The sequence below is a fragment of the Oncorhynchus keta genome, chromosome 9 (genome assembly GCF_023373465.1).
Source record: "Oncorhynchus keta strain PuntledgeMale-10-30-2019 chromosome 9, Oket_V2, whole genome shotgun sequence".
In the NCBI taxonomy this organism is placed as follows: domain Eukaryota; kingdom Metazoa; phylum Chordata; class Actinopteri; order Salmoniformes; family Salmonidae; genus Oncorhynchus; species Oncorhynchus keta.
The window spans coordinates 4,712,224-4,738,723 of record NC_068429.1 but is presented as its reverse complement, the minus strand read 5'-3'; the positions used below and the strand labels follow the sequence as shown (position 1 = coordinate 4,738,723).

At 43.6% G+C, this 26,500-nt stretch overlaps 1 protein-coding gene and 1 long non-coding RNA gene across 4 annotated transcripts in view; both read left to right on the top strand.

The window, feature by feature from the left end:
* Positions 1 to 26,500, top strand: part of LOC118380388 (netrin receptor DCC-like) — a 689,822-nt gene that overhangs the window by 57,929 nt on the left and 605,393 nt on the right. The gene's annotated exons all lie outside the window — the stretch shown is intronic.
* Positions 26,187 to 26,500, top strand: part of LOC127931649 (uncharacterized) — a 1,893-nt gene continuing 1,579 nt past the window's right edge. For all 3 annotated transcript variants that reach the window (XR_008142132.1, XR_008142131.1, XR_008142130.1), the window contains exon 1: positions 26,187 to 26,500. This exon is cut by the window's right edge and continues 179 nt beyond it. This is a non-coding gene — a long non-coding RNA (uncharacterized LOC127931649).

Sequence of the window (26,500 nt, the reverse complement as noted above, 5' to 3'; positions counted from 1 at the left end):
GGGGTACCGTGGCCTGTATTCATGGTTCTATAGCCTCCAACTGGGGGAGTGGGGTACCGTGGCCTGTATTCATGGTTCTATAGCCTCCAACTGGGGGAGTGGGGTACCGTGGCCTGTATTCATGGTTCTATAGCCTCCAACTGGGGGAGTGGGGTATTCATGGTTCTATAGCCTCCAACTGGGGAGTGGGGTACGTGGCCTGTATTCATGGTTTTATAGCCTCCAACTGGGGGAGTGGCCTGTATTCATGGTTTTATAGCCTACTGGGGGTGGGGTACCTGGCCTGTATTCATGGTTCTATAGCCTCCAACTGGGGGAGTGGGGTACCGTGGCCTGTATTCATGGTTCTATAGCCTCCAACTGGGGGAGTGGGGTACCGTGGCCTGTATTCATGGTTCTATAGCCTCCAACTGGGGGAGTGGGGTACCGTGGCCTGTATTCATGGTTCTATAGCCTCCAACTGGGGGAGTGGGGTACCGTGGCCTGTATTCATGGTTCTATAGCCTCCAACTGGGGGAGTGGGGTGCTGGTGCTGGTTAACTGGGGGAGTGGGGTGCTGGTAAACTGGGGGAGTGGGGTGCTGGTGCTGGTTAACTGGGGGAGTTGGGTGCTGGTTAACTGGGGGAGTTGAGTGCTGGTTAACTGAGGGAGTGGGGTGCTGGTGCTGGTTAACTGGGGGAGTGGGGTGATAGTAAACTGGGGGAGTGGGGTGCTGGTGCTGGTAAACTGGGGGAGTGGGGTGCTGGTAAACTGGGGGAGTGGGGTGCTGGTAAACTGGGGGAGTGGGGTGCTGGTAAACTGGGGGAGTGGGGTGATGGTAAACTGGGGGAGTGGGGTGCTGGTTAACTGGGGGAGTGGGGTGCTGGTGCTGGTAAACTGGGGGAGTGGGGTGCTGGTGCTGGTAAACTGGGGGAGTGGGGTGCTGGTTAACTGGGGGAGTGGGGTGCTGGTACTGGTTAACTGGGGGAGTGGGGTGCTGGTGCTGGTAAACTGGGGGAGTGGGGTGCTGGTAAACTGGGGAGTGGGGTGCTGGTAAACTGGGGAGTGGGGTGCTGGTGCTGGTAAACTGGGGGAGTGGGGTGCTGGTGCTGGTTAACTGGGGGAGTTGGGTGCTGGTTAACTGGGGGAGTTGAGTGCTGGTTAACTGGGGGAGTGGGGTGCTGGTGCTGGTTAACTGGGGGAGTGGGTTGCTGGTTAACTGGGGGAGTGGGGTGCTGGTGCTGGTAAACTGGGGGAGGGGGGTGCTGGTGCTGGTAAACTGGAGGAGTGGGGTGCTGGTAAACTGGGGGAGTGGGATGATGGTAAACTGGGGAGTTGGGTGCTGGTGCTGGTTAACTGGGGGAGTGGGGTGCTGGTGCTGGTTAACTGGGGGAGTGGGGTGATGGTAAACTGGGGGAGTTGGGTGCTGGTGCTGGTAAACTGGGGGAGTGGGGTGCTGGTGCTGGTAAACTGGGGGAGTGGGATGATGGTAAACTGGGGGAGTTGGGTGCTGGTGCTGGTTAACTGGGGGAGTGGGATGATGGTAAACTGGGGGAGTTGGGTGCTGGTGCTGGTTAACTGGGGGAGTGGGGTGCTGGTTAACTGGGGGAGTGGGGTGATGGTAAACTGGGGGAGTTGGATGCTGGTTAACTGGGGGAGTGGGGTGATGGTTAACTGGGGGAGTGGGGTGATGGTGCTGGTAAACTGGGGGAGTGGGGTGCTGGTAAACTGGGGGAGTGGGGTGATGGTTAACTGGGGGAGTGGGGTGATGGTGCTGGTAAACTGGGGGAGTGGGGTGCTGGTGCTGGTTAACTGGGGGAGTGCTGGTACTGGTTAACTGGGGGAGTGGGGTGCTGGTGCTGGTTAACTGGGGGAGTGGGGTGCTGGTACTGGTTAACTGGGGGAGTGGGGTGCGGCTTTACAGATGATTCTAGCACATCTCTAAGGTGAAGTGTGTTTAACCAAGCATCAGGAGACGCAAAGTGCTTTCCAAATTGCACCCTATTCCCTATATAGTGCACTACTTTGGACTAGACATGGTCAAATCGTGTGCACTATATAGGGAATAGGGTGCCACCTTAAAGTCATGTTTACTCTCTGAATATTGAAGCATCTTGGATCTTGATTCCTGTCAGAAGAAACACATGACTCCTTCCCTACACTGCAGTTATGAGAATATGACTCACCTGCCACCCGCAACATCTAATTCATTACTACCAGCCGGAGCCTGTGTTTCCGGGGGGAAAGTTAACAGTGTGACACACAATGAGCTCATCAAGTTTCAAGTTGTAATCGTCATATGTACAGGATACGCGTGGGATACACCATTCAACAAAATGCTTACTTGCAGGTACCCCTTCTCATTCAATGGTGAATCAACATATATTTCACCTAGTTGGCTCTGGGATTCGAACCAGTGACCTTTCGTTTACTGGCCCACTAGGCATTCCTTTTCAACACTGCAACAACATTAACAAATAATATAAAATATAATAATACGAACATAAAGTAAATGGCTTCGTAGAATAGAATACACATTTTAGCGGCAGGGTAGCCTAGTGGTTAGAGCGTTGGACTAGTAACCGAAAGGTAGCAAGTTCGAACCCCCGAGCTGACAAGGTACAAATCTGTCGTTCTGCCCCTGAACAGGCAGTTAAACCACTGTTCCCAGGCCGTCATTGAAAATAAGAATTTGTTCTTGACTGACTTGCCTGGTTAAATAAAAAATAATAATAATACAGCACGGCAGACCCAAATGGCACCCTATTCCCTATGTAGTGCACTACTTTTAACCAGGGTCAATGGGGCTCTGGTTGAAAGCAGTGCACTATATGGGGAATATGGTGTCATTTGGGAGGTACCCTATATGGTGTCATAGAGGACAGAGGATAGGTAGTGCACTACATAGGGAATAGGGTGTCATTTGGGAGGTACCCTATATGGTGTCATAGAGGACAGAGGATAGGTAGTGCACTACATAGGGAATAGGGTGCCATTTGGGAGGTACCCTATATGGTGTCATAGAGGACAGAGGATAGGTAGTGCACTACATAGGGAATAGGGTGTCATTTGGGAGGTACCCTATATGGTGTCATAGAGGACAGAGGATAGGTAGTGCACTACATAGTGTCATTATATGGTGTCATTTGGGATGCATCCAACAGGCTGTTTTGCCTCTAATTTCCCCTCGGTGCCTCCTCACAGGAAATCAGGATAAATGACATGAATTCAGAAGGTTAGGGGTGATGAATGGACACTCTCTCTCATTGATTGAATTCAGTCCCCCTAGCACACTCTAGACCTGGTTCGTGTCCTAATTGGCACTCTGTTCCCCTATGTAAATCACGACTTTTGACAAGGGCCCTGCTCAGAGGTACTGCACTATTTGGGACACATTAATGTTGTGAGTGTAAATGAAGTCCTGTGGTTGGGGGAGGTAATAGTTAACATATTTCAACACTCACAGTGTGAATGAGGTCCTGTGGTTGGGGGAGGTAATAGTTAGTGCGTTTCAACACTCATAGTGTGAATGAGGTCCTGTGGTTGGGGGAGGTAATAGTTAGTGCGTTTCAACACTCATAGTGTGAATGAAGTCCTGTGGTTGGGGGAGGTAATAGTTAGTGCGTTTCAACACTCATAGTGTGAATGAGGTCCTGTGGTTGGGGGAGGTAATAGTTAGTGCGTTTCAACACTCATAGTGTGAATGAAGTCCTGTGGTTGGGGGAGGTAATAGTTAGTGCGTTTCAACACTCATAGTGTTAATGAGGTCCTGTGGTTGGGGGAGGTAATAGTGCGTTTCAACACTCACAGTGTGAATGAAGTCCTGTGGTTGGGGGAGGTAATAGTTAACATATTTCAACACTCACAGTGTAAATGAAGTCTTGTGGTTGGGGGAGGTAATAGTTAGTGCGTTTCAACACTCATAGTGTGAATGAAGTCCTGTGGTTGGGGGAGGTAATAGTTAGTGCGTTTCAACACTCACAGTGTGAATGAAGTCCTGTGGTTGGGGGAGGTAACAGTTAACATATTTCAACACTCACAGTGTGAATGAGGTCCTGTGGTTGGGGGAGGTAATAGTGCGTTTCAACACTCATAGTGTAAATGAAGTCTCGTGGTTGGGGGAGGTAATAGTTAACATATTTCAACACTCACAGTGTGAATGAGGTCCTGTGTTTGGGGGAGGTAACAGTTAACCTGTTTCAACACTCACAGTGTGAATGAAGTCCTGTGGTTGGGGGAGGTAATAGTTAACATGTTTCAACACTCACAGTGTGAATGAAGTCCTGTGGTTGGGGGAGGTAACAGTTAACATATTTCAACACTCACAGTGTGAATGAAGTCCTGTGGTTGGGGGAGGTAATAGTTAGTGCGTTTCAACACTCATAGTGTGAATGAAGTCCTGTGGTTGGGGGAGGTAATAGTGCGTTTCAACACTCACAGTGTGAATGAAGTCCTGTGGTTGGGGGAGGTAACAGTTAACATATTTCAACACTCACAGTGTGAATGAAGTCCTGTGGTTGGGGGAGGTAATAGTTAACATATTTCAACACTCACAGTGTAAATGAAGTCTTGTGGTTGGGGGAGGTAATAGTTAGTGCGTTTCAACACTCACAGTGTGAATGAAGTCCTGTGGTTGGGGGAGGTAACAGTTAACATATTTCAACACTCACAGTGTAAATGATAGCCATTCTGTCTTTGCTCTACTACTCTACTATTATTGTTTTGGAATCATCAGAGCTAATTGATATGAAGAAACACATTTAAGGTGCACCTTATTACTTTTTTGGGGGGGTTGAAATAGTAAAGTAGGAGATAGAAAACTAAGGCATTTTCAGATATGTGTTTTAAAAGAATGTATTTCATTTAAAACATTTTTGCTGTTCAGTCCTATGACTAAATTAGTCATTTATACAGTCATTTAAAAAGTAATTGTGTGCCACATTCAATTTAGAAAACTTTTTCTATGAGGTGATATGCTAATTATTTAAATTTGGCCAAGACAAAATGTAGCTCAGGGTTCTGGAATTAGAACCTGTAGTCTTGGAGAATGACACCAGCAGAACCAGATGGTATCTTTACAGAGCCTTATTAGAATCTTATTTACATTTATTTTTATGTACAATTAAATCTTAGGATATCAGGTGACAATCTAGTCTAAATCGATTTATTCCTGATAATGAATATCATAATTCGCTGAATAAGAAGCCATCATTAACAATCTGTAATTGACCCATTTATAATGTGCATCATTTTCTGGAACAGTTGTGAATGTAAAGTTGATTAATGGGAAGATGATGAATAGCAGAGATGATATACAGTGGGAGAGAGGCTGGTAGAATAGTGATCATGTCCATAGTCTCTCTATAGGATAGAGGCTGGTAGAATAGTGATCGTGTCCATAGTCTCTCTATAGGAGAGAGGCTGGTAGAATAGTGATCATGTCCATAGTCTCTCTATAGGATAGAGGCTGGTAGAATAGTGATCATGTCCATAGTCTCTCTATAGGATAGAGGCTGGTAGAATAGTGATCATGTCCATAGTCTCTCTATAGGATAGAGGCTGGTAGAATAGTGATCATGTCCATAGTCTCTCTATAGGATAGAGGCTGGTAGAATAGTGATCGTGTCCATAGTCTCTCTATAGGATAGAGGCTGGTAGAATAGTGATCATGTCCATAGTCTCTCTATAGGATAGAGGCTGGTAGAATAGTGATCGTGTCCATAGTCTCTCTATAGGATAGAGGCTGGTAGAATAGTGATCATGTCCATAGTCTCTCTATAGGACAGAGGCTGGTAGAATAGTGATCGTGTCCATAGTCTCTCTATAGGATAGAGGCTGGTAGAATAGTGATCATGTCCATAGTCTCTCTATAGGTGAGAGGCTGGTAGAATAGTGATCATGTCCATAGTCTCTCTATAGGAGAGAGGCTGGTAGAATAGTGATCATGTCCATAGTCTCTCTATAGGATAGAGGCTGGTAGAATAGTGATCATGTCCATAGTCTCTCTATAGGAGAGAGACTGGTAGAATAGTGATCATGTCCATAGTCTCTCTATGGGTGAGAGGCTGGTAGAATAGTGATCATGTCCATAGTCTCTCTATAGGATAGAGGCTGGTAGAATAGTGATCATGTCCATAGTCTCTCTATAGGAGAGAGGCTGGTAGAATAGTGATCATGTCCATAGTCTCTCTATAGGAGAGAGGCTGGTAGAATAGTGATCATGTCCATAGTCTCTCTATAGGATAGAGGCTGGTAGAATAGTGATCGTGTCCATAGTCTCTCTATGGGTGAGAGGCTGGTAGAATAGTGATCGTGTCCATAGTCTCTCTATGGGTGAGAGGCTGGTAGAATAGTGATCATGTCCATAGTCTCTCTATAGGAGAGAGGCTGGTAGAATAGTGATCGTGTCCATAGTCTCTCTATAGGACAGAGGCTGGTAGAATAGTGATTGTGTCCATAGTCTCTCTATAGGAGAGAGGCTGGTAGAATAGTGATCATGTCCATAGTCTCTCTATAGGTGAGAGGCTGGTAGAATAGTGATCATGTCCATAGTCTCTCTATAGGAGAGAGGAGGGGCTAACCGTGCATTCCATGTTCTAGAACCATGTTTTCTTGAGTAAGACAGCTCCAAAATGCAGGTGTTTCAGCCTAGCTCAGTGCTTTCTGTGTTGGCGGGGCAGCTCCAAAATGCAGGTGTTTCAGCCTAGCTCAGTGCTTTCTGTGTTGGCGGGGCAGCTCCAAAATGCAGGTGTTTCAGCCTAGCTCATTGCTTTCTGTGTTGGCGGGGCAGCTCCAAAATGCAGGTGTTTCAGCCTAGCTCAGTGCTTTCTGTGTTGGCGGGGCAGCTCCAAAATGCAGGTGTTTCAGCCTAGGTCAGTGCTTTCTGTGTTGGTGGGGCAGCTCCAAAATGCAGGTGTTTCAGCCTAGCTCAGTGCCTTCTGTGTTGGTGGGGCAGCCAGCGGGGAAATACAGAGAGTGGTGGTTGGTAATGTTCTTTCGTTGCGCCGTGATTGGCTCAGTGTTCTGTCACGGTCAAATCCACAGGGAGAGCTAGAAAATTCTAGAACCCCTCTGGGTGCTGCCATAGAGTTACATTAGAAGTACCCATTCAAGAAGGCTCAAGGTCATTGGCCACAGATAAAATCACGTCATATCTACCTTAGCTTTGATTGGACTGATCAAACTTTAAAACGTCATACTTTTAAAATCTTCACTAGCAAATCCCTTTCAATCCTTGTCATAAATGATATGTAAAACGTATCGGTGCTCATCGGCCATTGGACGTAAACATTACACAACAAGACGGAAATCGCAACAATGAGTGGTTCGGGAGGAATCAGTGACTAACTGCAAGCATTGCAAAGCCATCATTAGCCTGCTATTCTGTGGAGAGGGTGTGTTATCCCATGTCTGGGTTTAAGGGTCTCTAATTCTAAGCTTAAAAGGATTAACATTCCCATGCAACACCATGGGCCAGAAAATGTTGAACACACTGGCCATGCTGTCAATACAGCATGACTTCTGTCGTGTTCAAAACAACTGGAAACTCAGAACTGGTGAATCTCAGACTTCAGTGAGTTCAAGACAACTGGAAACTCGGAATTGGTGAATCTCAGACTTCAGTGAGTTCAAGACAACTGGAACCTCAGAACTGGTGAATCTCAGACTTCAGTGAGTTCAAGACAACTGGGAATTCTGAAGAAAACAAAAATGAGCTCCGACTATGAAAAAAAAACATTTTGAACAGTCATCTAACTCTGAATTCCAAGTCGGGATCTCCGGCCTCTTTCTAGAGCTCCGACCTGCATGACGTCATGATTCAACATTGTTTTTTCTCAGAGTTCCCAGTTGTCTTGAAAGTACCGTAAATCCAGAAAATGCCAGACTTTAACCTGACAAAGTTTTAATGACATAATTTGCCCCCAAGAACTGCGGCGCTACATTCCTGTTCAAGAGAGCACAGCACAACAAGGTGAGATCAAATATGTCTTATATTCTGCTGCATAAATACTGTAATATGCCAGGGAGATGTGTAATACTACATGTATGTTGTGTAGTAAGCTGTTAGTAGCCCATGTGTCTCACCCTAATAATGGGGTCCCTGTCCTCCTCATAACTCAGCCTACTGTTCTGACTTGGTGGTGAACATGTAGCCTATAACCTGTTTTAGAGAAATTACATTAGAAAAATATTGTAATAAGAGCTTTCATTGTCTGGTTATATGCTCCCTTTATTTATCCCACGATTCTGACTTGGTGTACAGGGAGAATACTGTAAGAACGGCCCATGTTCTGAATTCTGTCGCTGTATATTTCAAAAGTCAGTCCTAGCTCGCTCATTAATGTCTTAATCTGATTTATAGATTGCCTCTTATCCACTTGTCATACCCTTATGCCATAGTTTGTACATTTCCATTGTCAGTAGAAACACATTTGTTTAAGCAAGTCAGTCATATCAGCTATGTTTTATTAAAAAGGCTGGAAATGAGGCTGAATGAACTGTTTCGCTGCCAGACAAGGCTCTGCTGATAGCCAGGTTCAGCAGTGGTAAGCTGTTGGGACTCTGCTGTTGGGACTCTGCTGTTGTGACAGCTTTATGTAGGCCTTAACAGTTTGTGGGCACAGTTTGTCACCGTTATAGTGCAATTAATGTACTAATGTGTTGTTTAGTATTGTGTTGTGTTGTGGCTTTGCAGGCATGTATCTAAAATAAAACACAAGATTTGCTGGCTAAAATCTCCACCGGTGAAGGTAATGATCATGTCATGATGTCATCACCAGGTTCTATGTGATGAATTAATATATAACAGGGGAGGGGCTAACAATATTGATTGATTGACAGGTTCACACTGTATCTGATGGCAGTGTCTGTCTGGGGGTGTAGAAGAGAGCTGCAGTCATGTTGAACTCCTCTTTAACATATCCCGACTGATCCTGATCACATCAGACCAATGTTATCAGATCTGGCCCTAACAAAGGACTGACCTCACCAACCAATAAAGTCATGATTCTCTCTCTCACCAGAGAGAAACACACACACACACACTCTCTCTTTCCCTCCTTTCTCCCTCTCTCTCTCTCTCTCTCTCTCTCTCTCTCTCTCTCTCTTTCGCCATTCTTTCTCTGTTCCTCTCTCTCTCTCTCTCTCTCTCTCTCCCTATCTCTCCCCTCATCTCTCTCTCTCTCTCTCTCTCTCTCTCTCTCTCTCTCTCTCTCTCTCTCTCTCTCCCTCTCTCTCTCCCTCTCTCCCTCTCTCCCCTCTCTCCCCCTCTCCCTCTCTCTCTCCCTATCTCTCTCCCTATCTCTCTCCCCTCACTCTCTCTCTCTCTCTTTCTCACTCTCCCTCTCTCCCTATCTCTCTCCCTCTCGCCCTATCTCTCTCCCCTCTCTCCCTCTCTCCTTCTCTCTCTCCCTCTCTCTCCCTCTCTCCCCCTCTCTCTCTCTCCTCTCCCTCCCTCTCTCCCTATCTCTCCCCCCACTCTCTCTCTCTCTCTCTCTCTCTCTCTCTCTCTCTCTCTCTCTCCCTATCTCGCTCCCTATCGCCCTATCTCTCTCCCCTCTCTCCCCCTCTCCCTCTCCCTCTCTCCCCTCTCTCTCTCCCTCTCTCCCTCTCTCCCTATCTCTCTCCCCCTCTCTCTCACTCTCTCTCTCCCCTATCCCTCTTCCTCTCTCTCTCCCTCTCTCCCTATCTCTCTCTCTTTCGCCATTCTTTCTCTGTTCCTCTCTCTCTCTCTCTCCCTCCCTCTCTCCATCTTTCTCTGTTCCTCTCTCTCTCTCGCTCTCTCTCTCTGTCTCTCTCTCTCTCTCTACAACAAACAACCTTGGAATGATGCCTTCTATTGAGGTATTTCACATTGTGTTTGTTTCTAAACTGCTGTATCAGTAACTAAAGATCCTTGGGTCGCCAACTGGAAGATGTATTGTGTGTAGCTTCATTTGGTGCAGTATTTACAATAGACTCTAACTTCTCCAGCTTTTACACAGTAAAAATGTATCATTTCTTTTGCTCACATGAACCAGTTATCTCAGTCCTGACATGAACCAGTTACCTCCATCCAGATATGAACCAGTTATCTCAGTCCTGACATGAACCAGTTATCTCAGTCCTGATATGAACCAGTTATCTCAGTCCTGATATGAACCAGTTATCTCAGTCCTGATATGAACCAGTTATCTCAGTCCTGACATGAACCAGTTATCTCAGTCCTGATATGAACCAGTTATCTCAGTCCTGATATGAACCAGTTATCTCAGTCCTGATATGAACCAGTTATCTCAGTCCTGATATGAACCAGTTATCTCAGTCCTGATATGAACCAGTTATCTCAGTCCTGACATGAACCAGTTATCTCCATCCAGATATGAACCAGTTATCTCAGTCCTGATATGAACCAGTTATCTCCATCCAGATATGAACCAGTTATCTCAGTCCTGACATGAACCAGTTATCTCAGTCCTGATATGAACCAGTTATCTCAGTCCTGACATGAACCAGTTATCTCCATCCAGATATGAACCAGTTATCTCAGTCCTGATATGAACCAGTTATCTCAGTCCTGACATGAACCAGTTATCTCCATCCAGATATGAACCAGTTATCTCAGTCCTGATATGAACCAGTTATCTCCATCCAGATATGAACCAGTTATCTCAGTCCTGATATGAACCAGTTATCTCCATCCAGATATGAACCAGTTATCTCAGTCCTGACATGAACCAGTTATCTCAGTCCTGATATGAACCAGTTATCTCAGTCCTGACATGAACCAGTTATCTCAGTCCTGACATGAACCAGTTATCTCAGTCCTGACATTAACCAGTTATCTCCATCCAGATATGAACCAGTTATCTCAGTCCTGATATGAACCAGTTATCTCAGTCCTGACATGAACCAGTTATCTCCGTCCAGATATGAACCAGTTATCTCAGTCCTGACATGAACCAGTTATCTCCGTCCAGATATGAACCAGTTATCTCAGTCCTGACATGAACCAGTTATCTCAGTCCTGATATGAACCAGTTATCTCAGTCCTGATATGAACCAGTTATCTCAGTCCTGATATGAACCAGTTATCTCAGTCCTGATATGAACCAGTTATCTCAGTCCTGACATGAACCAGTTATCTCAGTCCTGATATGAACCAGTTATCTCAGTCCTGATATGAACCAGTTATCTCAGTCCTGACATGAACCAGTTATCTCAGTCCTGATATGAACCAGTTATCTCAGTCCTGACATGAACCAGTTATCTCAGTCCTGATATGAACCAGTTATCTCAGTCCTGACATGAACCAGTTATCTCCATCCAGATATGAACCAGTTATCTCAGTCCTGATATGAACCAGTTATCTCCATCCAGATATGAACCAGTTATCTCAGTCCTGACATGAACCAGTTATCTCAGTCCTGATATGAACCAGTTATCTCAGTCCTGACATGAACCAGTTATCTCAGTCCTGATATGAACCAGTTATCTCAGTCCTGATATGAACCAGTTATCTCAGTCCTGATATGAACCAGTTATCTCAGTCCTGATATGAACCAGTTATCTCCGTCCAGATATGAACCAGTTATCTCAGTCCTGACATGAACCAGTTATCTCCGTCCTGATATGAACCAGTTATCTCAGTCCTGATATGAACCAGTTATCTCAGTCCTGATATGAACCAGTTATCTCAGTCCTGATATGAACCAGTTATCTCAGTCCTGACATGAACCAGTTATCTCAGTCCTGACATGAACCAGTTATCTCAGTCCTGACATGAACCAGTTATCTCCATCCAGATATGAACCAGTTATCTCAGTCCTGACATGAACCAGTTATCTCCGTCCTGATATGAACCAGTTATCTCAGTCCTGATATGAACCAGTTATCTACGTCCAGATATGAACCAGTTATCTCAGTCCTGACATGAACCAGTTATCTCCATCCAGATATGAACCAGTTATCTCAGTCCTGATATGAACCAGTTATCTCAGTCCTGATATGAGCCAGTTATCTCCATCCTGATATGAACCAGTTATCTCAGTCCTGACATGAACCAGTTATCTCAATCCTGATATGAACCAGTTATCTCAGTCCTGACATGAACCAGTTATCTCAGTCCTGATATGAACCAGTTATCTCAGTCCTGACATGAACCAGTTATCTCAGTCCTGACATGAACCAGTTATCTCCATCCAGATATGAACCAGTTATCTCAGTCCTGACATGAACCAGTTATCTCAGTCCTGACATGAACCAGTTATCTCAGTCCTGACATGAACCAGTTATCTCAGTCCTGACATGAACCAGTTATCTCAGTCCTGATATGAACCAGTTATCTCCATCCTGATATGAACCAGTTATCTCAGTCCTGACATGAACCAGTTATCTCAGTCCTGATATGAACCAGTTATCTCAGTCCTGATATGAACCAGTTATTTCAGTCCTGATATGAACCAGTTATCTCAGACCTGACATGAACCAGTTATCTCAGTCCTGATATGAACCAGTTATCTCAGTCCTGACATGAACCAGTTATCTCAGTCCTGACATGAACCAGTTATCTCAGTCCTGACATGAACCAGTTATCTCAGTCCTGATATGAGCCAGTTATCTCCATCCTGATATGAACCAGTTATCTCAGTCCTGACATGAACCAGTTATCTCAGTCCTGATATGAACCAGTTATCTCAGTCCTGATATGAACCAGTTATCTCAGTCCTGATATGAACCAGTTATCTCAGTCCTGATATGAACCAGTTATCTCAGTCCTGACATGAACCAGTTATCTCAGTCCTGACATGAACCAGTTATCTCAGTCCTGATATGAACCAGTTATCTCAGTCCTGACATGAACCAGTTATCTCAGTCCTGACATGAACCAGTTATCTCAGTCCTGATATGAACCAGTTATCTCAGTCCTGACATGAACCAGTTATCTCAGTCCTGACATGAACCAGTTATCTCAGTCCTGATATGAACCAGTTATCTCAGTCCTGATATGAACCAGTTATCTCAGTCCTGATATGAACCAGTTATCTCAGACCTGACATGAACCAGTTATCTCAGTCCTGATATTAACCAGTTATCTCAGTCCTGATATGAACCAGTTATCTCAGTCCTGACATGAACCAGTTATCTCAGTCCTGATATGAACCAGTTATCTCAGTCCTGATATGAGCCAGTTATCTCAGTCCTGATATGAACCAGTTATTTCAGTCCTGATATGAACCAGTTATCTCAGACCTGACATGAACCAGTTATCTCAGTCCTGATATGAACCAGTTATCTCAGTCCTGATATGAACCAGTTATCTCAGTCCTGACATGAACCAGTTATCTCAGTCCTGATATGAACCAGTTATCTCAGTCCAGATATGAACCAGTTATCTCAGTCCTGATATGAACCAGTTATCTCAGTCCTGATATGAACCAGTTATCTCAGTCCAGATATGAACCAGTTATCTCAGTCCAGATATGAACCAGTTATCTCAGTCCTGATATGAACCAGTTATCTCAGTCCTGACATGAACCAGTTATCTCCATCATTTTCATCTGTCTCTACCAGGGTTCTCTCTCTGCTCTTCTCATCTCCTCTCTGCTCTTTTCTTCTTCTCTGTTCCTATCTGCTCTTTTCTTCTTCTCTGCTCCTATCTGCTCTTTTCTTCTTCTCTACTCCTATCTGCTCTTTTCTTCTTCTCTGCTCCTATCTGCTCTTTTCTTCTTCTCTGCTCCTATCTGCTCTTTTCTTCTTCTCTGCTCATATCTGCTCTTTTCTTCTTCTCTGCTCCTATCTGCTCTTTTCTTCTTCTCTGCTCCTATCTGCTCTTTTCTTCTTCTCTGTTCCTATCTGCTCTTTTCTTCTTCTCTGCTCCTATCTGCTCTTTTCTTCTTCTCTGCTCCTATCTGCTCTTTTCTTCTTCTCTGCTCCTATCTGCTCTTTTCTTCTTCTCTGTTCCTATCTGCTCTTTTCTTCTTCTCTGCTCCTATCTGCACTTTTCTTCTTCTCTGCTCCTATCTGCTCTTTTCTTCTTCTCTGCTCCTATCGGCACCTTTCTTCTTCTCTGCTCCTATCTGCTCTTTTCTTCTTCTCTGTTCCTATCTGCTCTTTTCTTCTTCTCTGTACCTATCTGCTCTTTTCTTCTTCTCTGCTCCTATCTGCACTTTTCTTCTTCTCTGCTCCTATCGGCACCTTTCTTCTTCTCTGCTCCTATCTGCTCTTTTCTTCTTCTCTGTTCCTATCTGCTCTTTTCTTCTTCTCTGTTCCTATCTGCTCTTTTCTTCTTCTCTGCTCCTATCTGCTCTTTTCTTCTTCTCTGTTCCTATCTGCTCTTTTCTTCTTCTCTGCTCCTCTCTGCTCTTTTCTTCTTCTCTGTTCCTATCTGCTCTTTTTCTTCTTCTCTGTTCCTATCTGCTCTTTTCTTCTTCTCTGCTCCTATCTAATCTTTTCTTCTTCTCTGTTCCTATCTGCTCTTTTCTTCTTCTCTGTTCCTATCTGCTCTTTTCTTCTTCTCTGCTCCTCTCTGCTCTTTTCTTCTTCTCTGCTCCTATCTGCTCTTTTCTTCTTCTCTGCTCCTATCTGCTCTTTTCTTCTTCTCTGTTCCTATCTGCTCTTTTCTTCTTCTCTGTTCCTATCTGCTCTTTTCTTCTTCTCTGCTCCTATCTAATCTTTTCTTCTTCTCTGTTCCTATCTGCTCTTTTCTTCTTCTCTGTTCCTATCTGCTCTTTTCTTCTTCTCTGTTCCTATCTGCTCTTTTCTTCTTCTCTGCTCCTATCTAATCTTTTCTTCTTCTCTGTTCCTATCTGCTCTTTTCTTCTTCTCTGTTCCTATCTGCTCTTTTCTTCTTCTCTGCTCCTATCTGCTCTTTTCTTCTTCTCTGCTCCTATCTGCTCTTTTCTTCTTCTCTGCTCCTATCTGCTCTTTTCTTCTTCTCTGTTCCTATCTGCTCTTTTCTTCTTCTCTGCTCCTATCTGCTCTTTTCTTCTTCTCTGTTCCTATCTGCTCTTTTCTTCTTCTCTGTTCCTATCTGCTCTTTTCTTCTTCTCTGCTCCTATCTGCTCTTTTCTTCTTCTCTGTTCCTATCTGCTCTTTTCTTCTTCTCTGCTCCTATCTGCTCTTTTCTTCTTCTCTGTTCCTATCTGCTCTTTTCTTCTTCTCTGTTCCTATCTGCTCTTTTCTTCTTCTCTGTTCCTATCTGCTCTTTTCTTCTTCTCTGCTCCTATCTGCTCTTTTCTTCTTCTCTGCTTCTTCTCTGCTCCTATCTGCTCTTTTCTTCTTCTCTGCTTCTTCTCTGCTCCTATCTGCTCTTTTCTTCTTCTCTGCTCCTATCTGCTCTTTTCTTCTTCTCTGTTCCTATCTGCTCTTTTCTTCTTCTCTGCTCCTATCTGCTCTTTTCTTCTTCTCTGTTCCTATCTGCTCTTTTCTTCTTCTCTGTTCCTATCTGCTCTTTTCTTCTTCTCTGCTCCTATCTGCTCTTTTCTTCTTCTCTGTTCCTATCTGCTCTTTTCTTCTTCTCTGCTCCTATCTGCACTTTTCTTCTTCTCTGTTCCTATCTGCTCTTTTCTTCTTCTCTGTTCCTATCTGCTCTTTTCTTCTTCTCTGCTCCTATCTGCTCTTTTCTTCTTCTCTGCTCCTATCTGCACCTTTCTTCTTCTCTGCTCCTATCTGCTCTTTTCTTCTTCTCTGTTCCTATCTGCTCTTTTCTTCTTCTCTGTTCCTATCTGCTCTTTTCTTCTTCTCTGCTCCTATCTGCTCTTTTCTTCTTCTCTGCTCCTATCTGCACCTTTCTTCTTCTCTGCTCCTATCTGCTCTTTTCTTCTTCTCTGTTCCTATCTGCTCTTTTCTTCTTCTCTGTTCCTATCTGCTCTTTTCTTCTTCTCTGCTCCTATCTGCTCTTTTCTTCTTCTCTGCTCCTATCTGCACCTTTCTTCTTCTCTGCTCCTATCTGCTCTTTTCTTCTTCTCTGCTCCTATCTGCTCTTTTCTTCTTCTCTGTTCCTATCTGCTCTTTTCTTCTTCTCTGTTCCTATCTGCTCTTTTCTTCTTCTCTGTTCCTATCTGCTCTTTTCTTCTTCTCTGCTCCTATCTGCACCTTTCTTCTTCTCTGCTCCTATCTGCTCTTTTCTTCTTCTCTGTTCCTATCTGCTCTTTTCTTCTTCTCTGCTCCTATCTGCTCTTTTTCTTCTTCTCTGTTCCTGTCTGCTCTTTTCTTCTTCTCTGCTCCTATCTGCACTTTTCTTCTTCTCTGCTCCTATCTGCTCTTTTCTTCTTCTCTGTTCCTATCTGCAATTTTCTTCTTCTCTGTTCCTATCTGCTCTTTTCTTCTTCTCTGCTCCTATCTGCACTTTTCTTCTTCTCTGTTCCTATCTGCTCTTTTCTTCTTCTCTGTTCCTATCTGCTCTTTTCTTCTTCTCTGCACCTATCTGCACCTTTCTTCTTCTCTGCTCCTATCTGCACCTTTCTTCTTCTCTGTACCTATCTGCTCTTTTCTTCTTCTCTGTTCCTATCTGCTCTTTTCTTCTTCTCTGTTCCTATCTGCTCTTTTCTTCTTCTCTGCTCCTATCTGCTCTTTTCTTCTTCTCTGTTCCTATCTGCTCTTTTCTTCTTCTCTGTTCCTATCTGCTCTTTTCTTCTTCTCTGTTCCTATCTGCTCTTTTCTTCTTCTCTGCTCCTATCTGCTCTTTTCTTCTTCTCTGCTCCTATCTGCTCTTTTCTTCTTCTCTGTTCCTATCTGCTCTTTTCTTCTTCTCTGCTCCTATCTGCTCTTTTCTTCTTCTCTGCTCCTATCTGCTCTTTTCTTCTTCTCTGTTCCTATCTGCTCTTTTCTTCTTCTCTGCTCCTATCTGCTCTTTTCTTCTTCTCTGTTCCTATCTGCTCTTTTCTTCTTCTCTGTTCCTATCTGCTCTTTTCTTCTTCTCTGTTCCTATCTGATCTTTTCTTCTTCTCTGTTCCTATCTGCTCTTTTCTTATTCTCTGTTCCTATCTGCTCTTTTCTTCTTCTCTGTTCCTATCTGCTCTTTTCTTCTTCTCTGCTCCTCTCTGTTTTTCTTTGCTCCTCTCTGCTCTTTTCTTCTTCTCTGTTCCTATCTGCTCTTTTCTTCTTCTCTGCTCCTATCTGCACTTTTCTTCTTCTCTGTTCCTATCTGCACTTTTCTTCTTCTCTGTTCCTATCTGCTCTTTTCTTCTTCTCTGTTCCTATCTGCTCTTTTCTTCTTCTCTGTTCCTATCTGCTCTTTTCTTCTTCTCTGTTCCTATCTGCTCTTTTCTTCTTCTCTGCTCCTATCTGCTCTTTTCTTCTTCTCTGTTCCTATCTGCTCTTTTCTTCTTCTCTGCTCCTATCTGCTCTTTTCTTCTTCTCTGCTCCTCTCTGCTCTTTTCTTCTTCTCTTCTCCTCTCTGCTCTTTTCTTCTTCTCTTCTCCTCTCTGCTCTTTTCTTCTTCTCTGTTCCTATCTGCTCTTTTCTTCTTCTCTGCTCCTATCTGCTCTTTTCTTCTTCTCTGCTCCTCTCTGCTCTTTTCTTCTTCTCTTCTCCTCTCTGCTCTTTTCTTCTTCTCTGTTCCTATCTGCTCTTTTCTTCTTCTCTGTTCCTATCTGCTCTTTTCTTCTTCTCTGTTCCTATCTGCTCTTTTCTTCTTCTCTCTGTTCCTATCTGCTCTTTTCTTCTTCTCTGCTCCTATCTGCTCTTTTCTTCTTCTCTGCTCCTATCTGCACTTTTCTTCTTCTCTGTTCCTATCTGCTCTTTTCTTCTTCTCTGCTCCTATCTGCTCTTTTCTTCTTCTCTGTTCCTATCTGCACTTTTCTTCTTCTCTGTTCCTATCTGCTCTTTTCTTCTTCTCTGTTCCTATCTGCTCTTTTCTTCTTCTCTGTTCCTATCTGCTCTTTTCTTATTCTCTGTTCCTATCTGCTCTTTTCTTCTTCTCTGTTCCTATCTGCTCTTTTCTTCTTCTCTGCTCCTCTCTGTTTTTCTTTGCTCCTCTCTGCTCTTTTCTTCTTCTCTGTTCCTATCTGCTCTTTTCTTCTTCTCTGCTCCTATCTGCACTTTTCTTCTTCTCTGTTCCTATCTGCACTTTTCTTCTTCTCTGTTCCTATCTGCTCTTTTCTTCTTCTCTGTTCTTATCTGCTCTTTTCTTCTTCTCTGTTCCTATCTGCTCTTTTCTTCTTCTCTGCTCCTATCTGCTCTTTTCTTCTTCTCTGTTCCTATCTGCTCTTTTCTTCTTCTCTGCTCCTCTCTGCTCTTTTCTTCTTCTCTGCTCCTCTCTGCTCTTTTCTTCTTCTCTGCTCCTATCTGCTCTTTTCTTCTTCTTTGTTCCTATCTGCTCTTTTCTTCTTCTCTGCTCCTCTCTGCTCTTTTCTTCTTCTCTGCTCCTCTCTGCTCTTTTCTTCTTCTCTGCTCCTATCTGCACTTTTCTTCTTCTCTGTTCCTATCTGCACTTTTCTTCTTCTCTGTTCCTATCTGCTCTTTTCTTCTTCTCTGTTCCTATCTGCTCTTTTCTTCTTCTCTGTTCCTATCTGCTCTTTTCTTCTTCTCTGTTCCTATCTGCTCTTTTCTTCTTCTCTGCTCCTATCTGCACTTTTCTTCTTCTCTGCTCCTATCTGCTCTTTTCTTCTTCTCTGCTCCTATCTGCTCTTTTCTTCTTCTCTGCTCCTATCTGCACTTTTCTTCTTCTCTGTTCCTATCTGCACTTTTCTTCTTCTCTGTTCCTATCTGCTCTTTTCTTCTTCTCTGTTCCTATCTGCTCTTTTCTTCTTCTCTGTTCCTATCTGCTCTTTTCTTCTTCTCTGTTCCTATCTGCTCTTTTCTTCTTCTCTGCTCCTATCTGCACTTTTCTTCTTCTCTGCTCCTATCTGCACCTTTCTTCTTCTCTGTTCCTATCTGCTCTTTTCTTCTTCTCTGCTCCTATCTGCTCTTTTCTTCTTCTCTGCTCCTATCTGCACTTTTCTTCTTCTCTGTGCCTATCTGCACTTTTCTTCTTCTCTGCTCCTATCTGCACCTTTCTTCTTCTCTGTTCCTATCTGCTCTTTTCTTCTTCTCTGCTCCTATCTGCACTTTTCTTCTTCTCTGTTCCTATCTGCACTTTTCTTCTTCTCTGCTCCTATCTGCACCTTTCTTCTTCTCTGTTCCTATCTGCTCTTTTCTTCTTCTCTGCTCCTATCTGCACTTTTCTTCTTCTCTGTTCCTATCTGCTCTTTTCTTCTTCTCTGCTCCTATCTGCACTTTTCTTCTTCTCTGTTCCTATCTGCACTTTTCTTCTTCTCTGCTCCTATCTGCACCTTTCTTCTTAACTGCTCCTATCTGCTCTTTTCTTCTTCTCTGTTCCTATCTGCTCTTTTCTTCTTCTCTGTTCCTATCTGCTCTTTTCTTCTTCTCTGTTCCTATCTGCTCTTTTCTTCTTCTCTGTTCCTATCTGCTCTTTTCTTCTTCTCTCTGCTCCTATCTGCTCTTTTCTTCTATCTGCACTTTTCTTCTTCTCTGTTCCTATCTGCTCTTTTCTTCTTCTCTGTTCCTATCTGCTCTTTTCTTCTTCTCTGCTCCTATCTGCACTTTTCTTCTTCTCTGTTCCTATCTGCACTTTTCTTCTTCTCTGCTCCTATCTGCACCTTTCTTCTTCTCTGTTCCTATCTGCTCTTTTCTTCTTCTCTGCTCCTATCTGCTCTTTTCTTCTTCTCTGTACCTATCTGCTCTTTTCTTCTTCTCTGTTCCTGTCTGCTCTTTTCTTCTTCTCTGCTCCTATCTGCACTTTTCTTCTTCTCTGCTCCTTTCTGCTCTTTTCTTCTTCTCTGTGCCTATCTGCAATTTTCTTCTTCTCTGTTCCTATCTGCTCTTTTCTTCTTCTCTGCTCCTATCTGCACTTTTCTTCTTCTCTGTTCCTATCTGCTCTTTTCTTCTTCTCTGTTCCTATCTGCTCTTTTCTTCTTCTCTGCACCTATCTGCACCTTTCTTCTTCTCTGTTCCTATCTGCACCTTTCTTCTTCTCTGTACCTATCTGCTCTTTTCTTCTTCTCTGTTCCTATCTGCTCTTTTCTTCTTCTCTGTTCCTATCTGCTCTTTTCTTCTTCTCTGCTCCTATCTGCTCTTTTCTTCTTCTCTGTTCCTATCTGCTCTTTTCTTCTTCTCTGTTCCTATCTGCTCTTTTCTTCTTCTCTGTTCCTATCTGCTCTTTTCTTCTTCTCTGCTCCTATCTGCACTTTTCTTCTTCTCTGCTCCTATCTGCACCTTTCTTCTTCTCTGTTCCTATCTGCTCTTTTCTTCTTCTCTGCTCCTATCTGCTCTTTTCTTCTTCTCTGCTCCTATCTGCACTTTTCTTCTTCTCTGTGCCTATCTGCACTTTTCTTCTTCTCTGCTCCTATCTGCACCTTTCTTCTTCTCTGTTCCTATCTGCTCTTTTCTTCTTCTCTGCTCCTATCTGCACTTTTCTTCTTCTCTGTTCCTATCTGCACTTTTCTTCTTCTCTGCTCCTATCTGCACCTTTCTTCTTCTCTGTTCCTATCTGCTCTTTTCTTCTTCTCTGCTCCTATCTGCACTTTTCTTCTTCTCTGTTCCTATCTGCTCTTTTCTTCTTCTCTGCTCCTATCTGCACTTTTCTTCTTCTCTGTTCCTATCTGCACTTTTCTTCTTCTCTGCTCCTATCTGCACCTTTCTTCTTAACTGCTCCTATCTGCTCTTTTCTTCTTCTCTGTTCCTATCTGCTCTTTTCTTCTTCTCTGTTCCTATCTGCTCTTTTCTTCTTCTCTGTTCCTATCTGCTCTTTTCTTCTTCTCTGTTCCTATCTGCTCTTTTCTTCTTCTCTGCTCCTATCTGCTCTTTTCTTCTATCTGCACTTTTCTTCTTCTCTGTTCCTATCTGCTCTTTTCTTCTTCTCTGTTCCTATCTGCTCTTTTCTTCTTCTCTGCTCCTATCTGCACTTTTCTTCTTCTCTGTTCCTATCTGCACTTTTCTTCTTCTCTGCTCCTATCTGCACCTTTCTTCTTCTCTGTTCCTATCTGCTCTTTTCTTCTTCTCTGCTCCTATCTGCTCTTTTCTTCTTCTCTGTACCTATCTGCTCTTTTCTTCTTCTCTGTTCCTGTCTGCTCTTTTCTTCTTCTCTGCTCCTATCTGCACTTTTCTTCTTCTCTGCTCCTTTCTGCTCTTTTCTTCTTCTCTGTGCCTATCTGCAATTTTCTTCTTCTCTGTTCCTATCTGCTCTTTTCTTCTTCTCTGCTCCTATCTGCACTTTTCTTCTTCTCTGTTCCTATCTGCTCTTTTCTTCTTCTCTGTTCCTATCTGCTCTTTTCTTCTTCTCTGCACCTATCTGCACCTTTCTTCTTCTCTGTTCCTATCTGCACCTTTCTTCTTCTCTGTACCTATCTGCTCTTTTCTTCTTCTCTGTTCCTATCTGCTCTTTTCTTCTTCTCTGTTCCTATCTGCTCTTTTCTTCTTCTCTGCTCCTATCTGCTCTTTTCTTCTTCTCTGTTCCTATCTGCTCTTTTCTTCTTCTCTGCTCCTATCTGCTCTTTTCTTCTTCTCTGTTCCTATCTGCTCTTTTCTTATTCTCTGTTCCTATCTGCTCTTTTCTTCTTCTCTGCTCCTATCTGCTCTTTTCTTCTTCTCTGCTCCTATCTGCTCTTTTCTTCTTCTCTGTTCCTATCTGCTCTTTTCTTCTTCTCTGTTCCTATCTGCTCTTTTCTTCTTCTCTGTTCCTATCTGCTCTTTTCTTCTTCTCTGCTCCTATCTGCTCTTTTCTTCTTCTCTGTTCCTATCTGCTCTTTTCTTCTTCTCTGCTCCTATCTGCTCTTTTCTTCTTCTCTGTTCCTATCTGCTCTTTTCTTCTTCTCTGTTCCTATCTGCTCTTTTCTTCTTCTCTGTTCCTATCTGCTCTTTTCTTCTTCTCTGCTCCTCTCTGTTTTTCTCTGCTCCTATCTGCACTTTTCTTCTTCTCTGTTCCTATCTGCACTTTTCTTCTTCTCTGTTCCTATCTGCTCTTTTCTTCTTCTCTGTTCCTATCTGCACTTTTCTTCTTGTCTGTTCCTATCTGCTCTTTTCTTCTTCTCTGTTCCTATCTGCTCTTTTCTTCTTCTCTGTTCCTATCTGCTCTTTTCTTCTTCTCTGCTCCTATCTGCTCTTTTCTTCTTCTCTGTTCCTATCTGCTCTTTTCTTCTCCTCTCTGCTCTTTTCTTCTTCTCTTCTCCTCTCTGCTCTTTTCTTCTTCTCTGTTCCTATCTGCTCTTTTCTTCTTCTCTGTTCCTATCTGCTCTTTTCTTCTTCTCTGCTCCTCTCTGCTCTTTTCTTCTTCTCTGCTCCTCTCTGCTCTTTTCTTCTTCTCTGCTCCTATCTGCTCTTTTCTTCTTCTCTGTTCCTATCTGCTCTTTTCTTCTTCTCTGTTCCTATCTGCTCTTTTCTTCTTCTCTGTTCCTATCTGCACTTTTCTTCTTCTCTGTTCCTATCTGCACTTTTCTTCTTCTCTGCTCCTCTCTGCTCTTTTCTTCTTCTCATCTCCTATCTGCTCTTTTCTTCTTCTCTGCTCCTATCTGCACTTTTCTTCTTCTCTGTTCCTATCTGCTCTTTTCTTCTTCTCTGCTCCTATCTGCTCTTTTCTTCTTCTCTGCTCCTATCTGCACTTTTCTTCTTCTCTGTTCCTATCTGCTCTTTTCTTCTTCTCTGCTCCTATCTGCACTTTTCTTCTTCTCTGTTCCTATCTGCTCTTTTCTTCTTCTCTGTTCCTATCTGCTCTTTTCTTCTTCTCTGCTCCTATCTGCACTTTTCTTCTTCTCTGTTCCTATCTGCTCTTTTCTTCTTCTCTGCTCCTATCTGCTCTTTTCTTCTTCTCTGCTCCTATCTGCACTTTTCTTCTTCTCTGTTCCTATCTGCTCTTTTCTTCTTCTCTGCTCCTATCTGCACTTTTCTTCTTCTCTGTTCCTATCTGCACTTTTCTTCTTCTCTGTTCCTATCTGCACCTTTCTTCTTAACTGCTCCTATCTGCTCTTTTCTTCTTCTCTGTTCCTATCTGCTCTTTTCTTCTTCTCTGTTCCTATCTGCTCTTTTCTTCTTCTCTGTTCCTATCTGCTCTTTTCTTCTTCTCTGCTCCTATCTGCACTTTTCTTCTTCTCTGTTCCTATCTGCTCTTTTCTTCTTCTCTGTTCCTATCTGCTCTTTTCTTCTTCTCTGCTCCTATCTGCACTTTTCTTCTTCTCTGTTCCTATCTGCACTTTTCTTCTTCTCTGCTCCTATCTGCACCTTTCTTCTTCTCTGTTCCTATCTGCTCTTTTCTTCTTCTCTGCTCCTATCTGCTCTTTTCTTCTTCTCTGCTCCTATCTGCACTTTTCTTCTTCTCTGTGCCTATCTGCACTTTTCTTCTTCTCTGCTCCTATCTGCACCTTTCTTCTTCTCTGTTCCTATCTGCTCTTTTCTTCTTCTCTGCTCCTATCTGCACTTTTCTTCTTCTCTGTTCCTATCTGCACTTTTCTTCTTCTCTGCTCCTATCTGCACCTTTCTTCTTCTCTGTTCCTATCTGCTCTTTTCTTCTTCTCTGCTCCTATCTGCTCTTTTCTTCTTCTCTGTTCCTATCTGCTCTTTTCTTCTTCTCTGTTCCTATCTGCTCTTTTCTTCTTCTCTGCTCCTATCTGCACTTTTCTTCTTCTCTGTTCCTATCTGCACTTTTCTTCTTCTCTGCTCCTATCTGCACCTTTCTTCTTAACTGCTCCTATCTGCTCTTTTCTTCTTCTCTGTTCCTATCTGCTCTTTTCTTCTTCTCTGTTCCTATCTGCTCTTTTCTTCTTCTCTGCTCCTATCTGCTCTTTTCTTCTTCTCTGCTCCTATCTGCACTTTTCTTCTTCTCTGTTCCTATCTGCTCTTTTCTTCTTCTCTGTTCCTATCTGCTCTTTTCTTCTTCTCTGCTCCTATCTGCACTTTTCTTCTTCTCTGTTCCTATCTGCACTTTTCTTCTTCTCTGCTCCTATCTGCACCTTTCTTCTTCTCTGTTCCTATCTGCTCTTTTCTTCTTCTCTGCTCCTATCTGCTCTTTTCTTCTTCTCTGTTCCTATCTGCTCTTTTCTTCTTCTCTGTTCCTATCTGCTCTTTTCTTCTTCTCTGTTCCTATCTGCTCTTTTCTTCTTCTCTGCTCCTATCTGCTCTTTTCTTCTTCTCTGTTCCTATCTGCTCTTTTCTTCTTCTCTGCTCCTATCTGCTCTTTTCTTCTTCTCTGTTCCTATCTGCTCTTTTCTTCTTCTCTGTTCCTATCTGCTCTTTTCTTCTTCTCTGCTCCTATCTGCTCTTTTCTTCTTCTCTGCTCCTATCTGCTCTTTTCTTCTTCTCTGCTCCTATCTGCTCTTTTCTTCTTCTCTGCTCCTATCTGCTCTTTTCTTCTTCTCTGTTCCTATCTGCTCTTTTCTTCTTCTCTGTTCCTATCTGCTCTTTTCTTCTTCTCTGCTCCTATCTGCTCTTTTCTTCTTCTCTGCTTCTTCTCTGCTCCTATCTGCTCTTTTCTTCTTCTCTGCTTCTTCTCTGCTCCTATCTGCTCTTTTCTTCTTCTCTGCTCCTATCTGCTCTTTTCTTCTTCTCTGTTCCTATCTGCTCTTTTCTTCTTCTCTGTTCCTATCTGCTCTTTTCTTCTTCTCTGCTCCTATCTGCTCTTTTCTTCTTCTCTGTTCCTATCTGCTCTTTTTCTTCTTCTCTGCTCCTATCTGCTCTTTTCTTCTTCTCTGTTCCTATCTGCTCTTTTCTTCTTCTCTGCTCCTATCTGCTCTTTTCTTCTTCTCTGTTCCTATCTGCTCTTTTCTTCTTCTCTGTTCCTATCTGCTCTTTTCTTCTTCTCTGTTCCTATCTGCTCTTTTCTTCTTCTCTGTTCCTATCTGCTCTTTTCTTCTTCTCTGTTCCTATCTGCTCTTTTCTTCTTCTCTGCTCCTATCTGCTCTTTTCTTATTCTCTGTTCCTATCTGCTCTTTTCTTCTTCTCTGCTCCTCTCTGCTCTTTTCTTCTTCTCTGTTCCTATCTGCTCTTTTCTTCTTCTCTGTTCCTATCTGCTATTTTCTTCTTCTCTGCTTCTCTCTGTTTTTCTTTGCTCCTCTCTGCCAGAGGTAATTCTGTCTGCAGGGCTTTTGTCCGTTTTATGTCTGATGCCTGCTCTCCTGTCACCTGCCAAAAGCCTCCAACTCTCAATCTCCTGTCCACTTAAACAATCTGAAAATGGAAAGCCATTCATGTGTCTGCTTCCTCTTTTCCAGTCCCGTTTCTCACTCCCACTCTAAGGCTCATTCAGGGCTTATTAAAGTCCTGAGAGCAGCACAGCTCAGCAATCTGATATTCACCAGTGGAGTGAGTGGAGACCAGGCATTACTACAGATGACTACAGAGATAGTGCTGCTGAGTACCACCCCCATCCATCCCCCCATCCATCCCTCCCTCCCTCTCTTTCTCTCTTGGTATACGGTGGCAGATTCTGGGTGGCATTTGCACAGTGCTATAGCCTCAGCCTGCCAACCCATGCCGCAGCGCTAAGCCTGACATCCGTTAAGAAGGTGGAATGGAGTTGAGCCGCAGGGATTTCCAATAAATCCAACCAATCAGCCCGCGGTGTTCATTTGGTCTCCGGGCAGACGGCAGGAGAGGCAGTCCACTTGTCATTGACTTTACGGCCCTCAGGGCTTTGATAAACAGTGGCCGAGCAACGAGCGCCTACGCACCCACACTACGTGTATTCGGCATGTGTGTTATATTTACAGAGCCAGCCAGGGGTGACCTTCAGCCGGACACTGGTTTAGTGGAGCCATTAGGCCCGAGGGGTGACCCTCAGCCGGACACTGGTGTACTGGAGCCAGTAGGCCGAGGGGTGACCCTCAGCCGGACACTGGTTTAGTGGAGCCAGTAGGCCGAGGGGTGACCCTCAGCCGGACACCGTTGTTCTGGAGTGAGGGGGTCAAGGTGATAGAGAGGATGGACCAAGTCTGTAACTTAGCGCTGGGAATTACCAGGGAACGCAGAATTCTGTGTGTTTAGCAAATTGATACTGATTTTATTGGGATTCGATATTCTAAACATATTTCTCATCGTATGTCTGCTGCAGAGGGACAAGAGAGAGTCAGGATGAAGTGAGTTTTCATCACGGAAATAAAAGGGCTGAACACACTATTAAGAAAGAAGATGGAGAACATATATAGGAGTTTTGGTGCAGGTGGAACTGACTAGCGCTAGCAAGGCTACATTTTTTTCTGGATGGTTTGTCCTCGGGGTTTCGCCTGCCAAATAAGTTCTGTTATACTCACAGACATTATGTTAACAGTTTTAGAAACTTTAAAGTGTTTCCCATCCAAATCTACCAAATATCTACATATCCGAGCTTCTGGGCCTGAGTAACAGGCAGTTTAATTTGGGCACGCTTTTCATTCGGATGTGAAGATACTGCCCCCTACCCAAGAGAGGTTGATATTACTGAGACTGAAGCCCTCTCTACTGTATTAATATTACTGAGACTGAAGCCCTCTACTGTATTAATATTACTGAGACTGAAGCCCTCTCTACTGTATTAATATTACTGAGACTGAAGCCCTCTACTGTATTAATATTACTG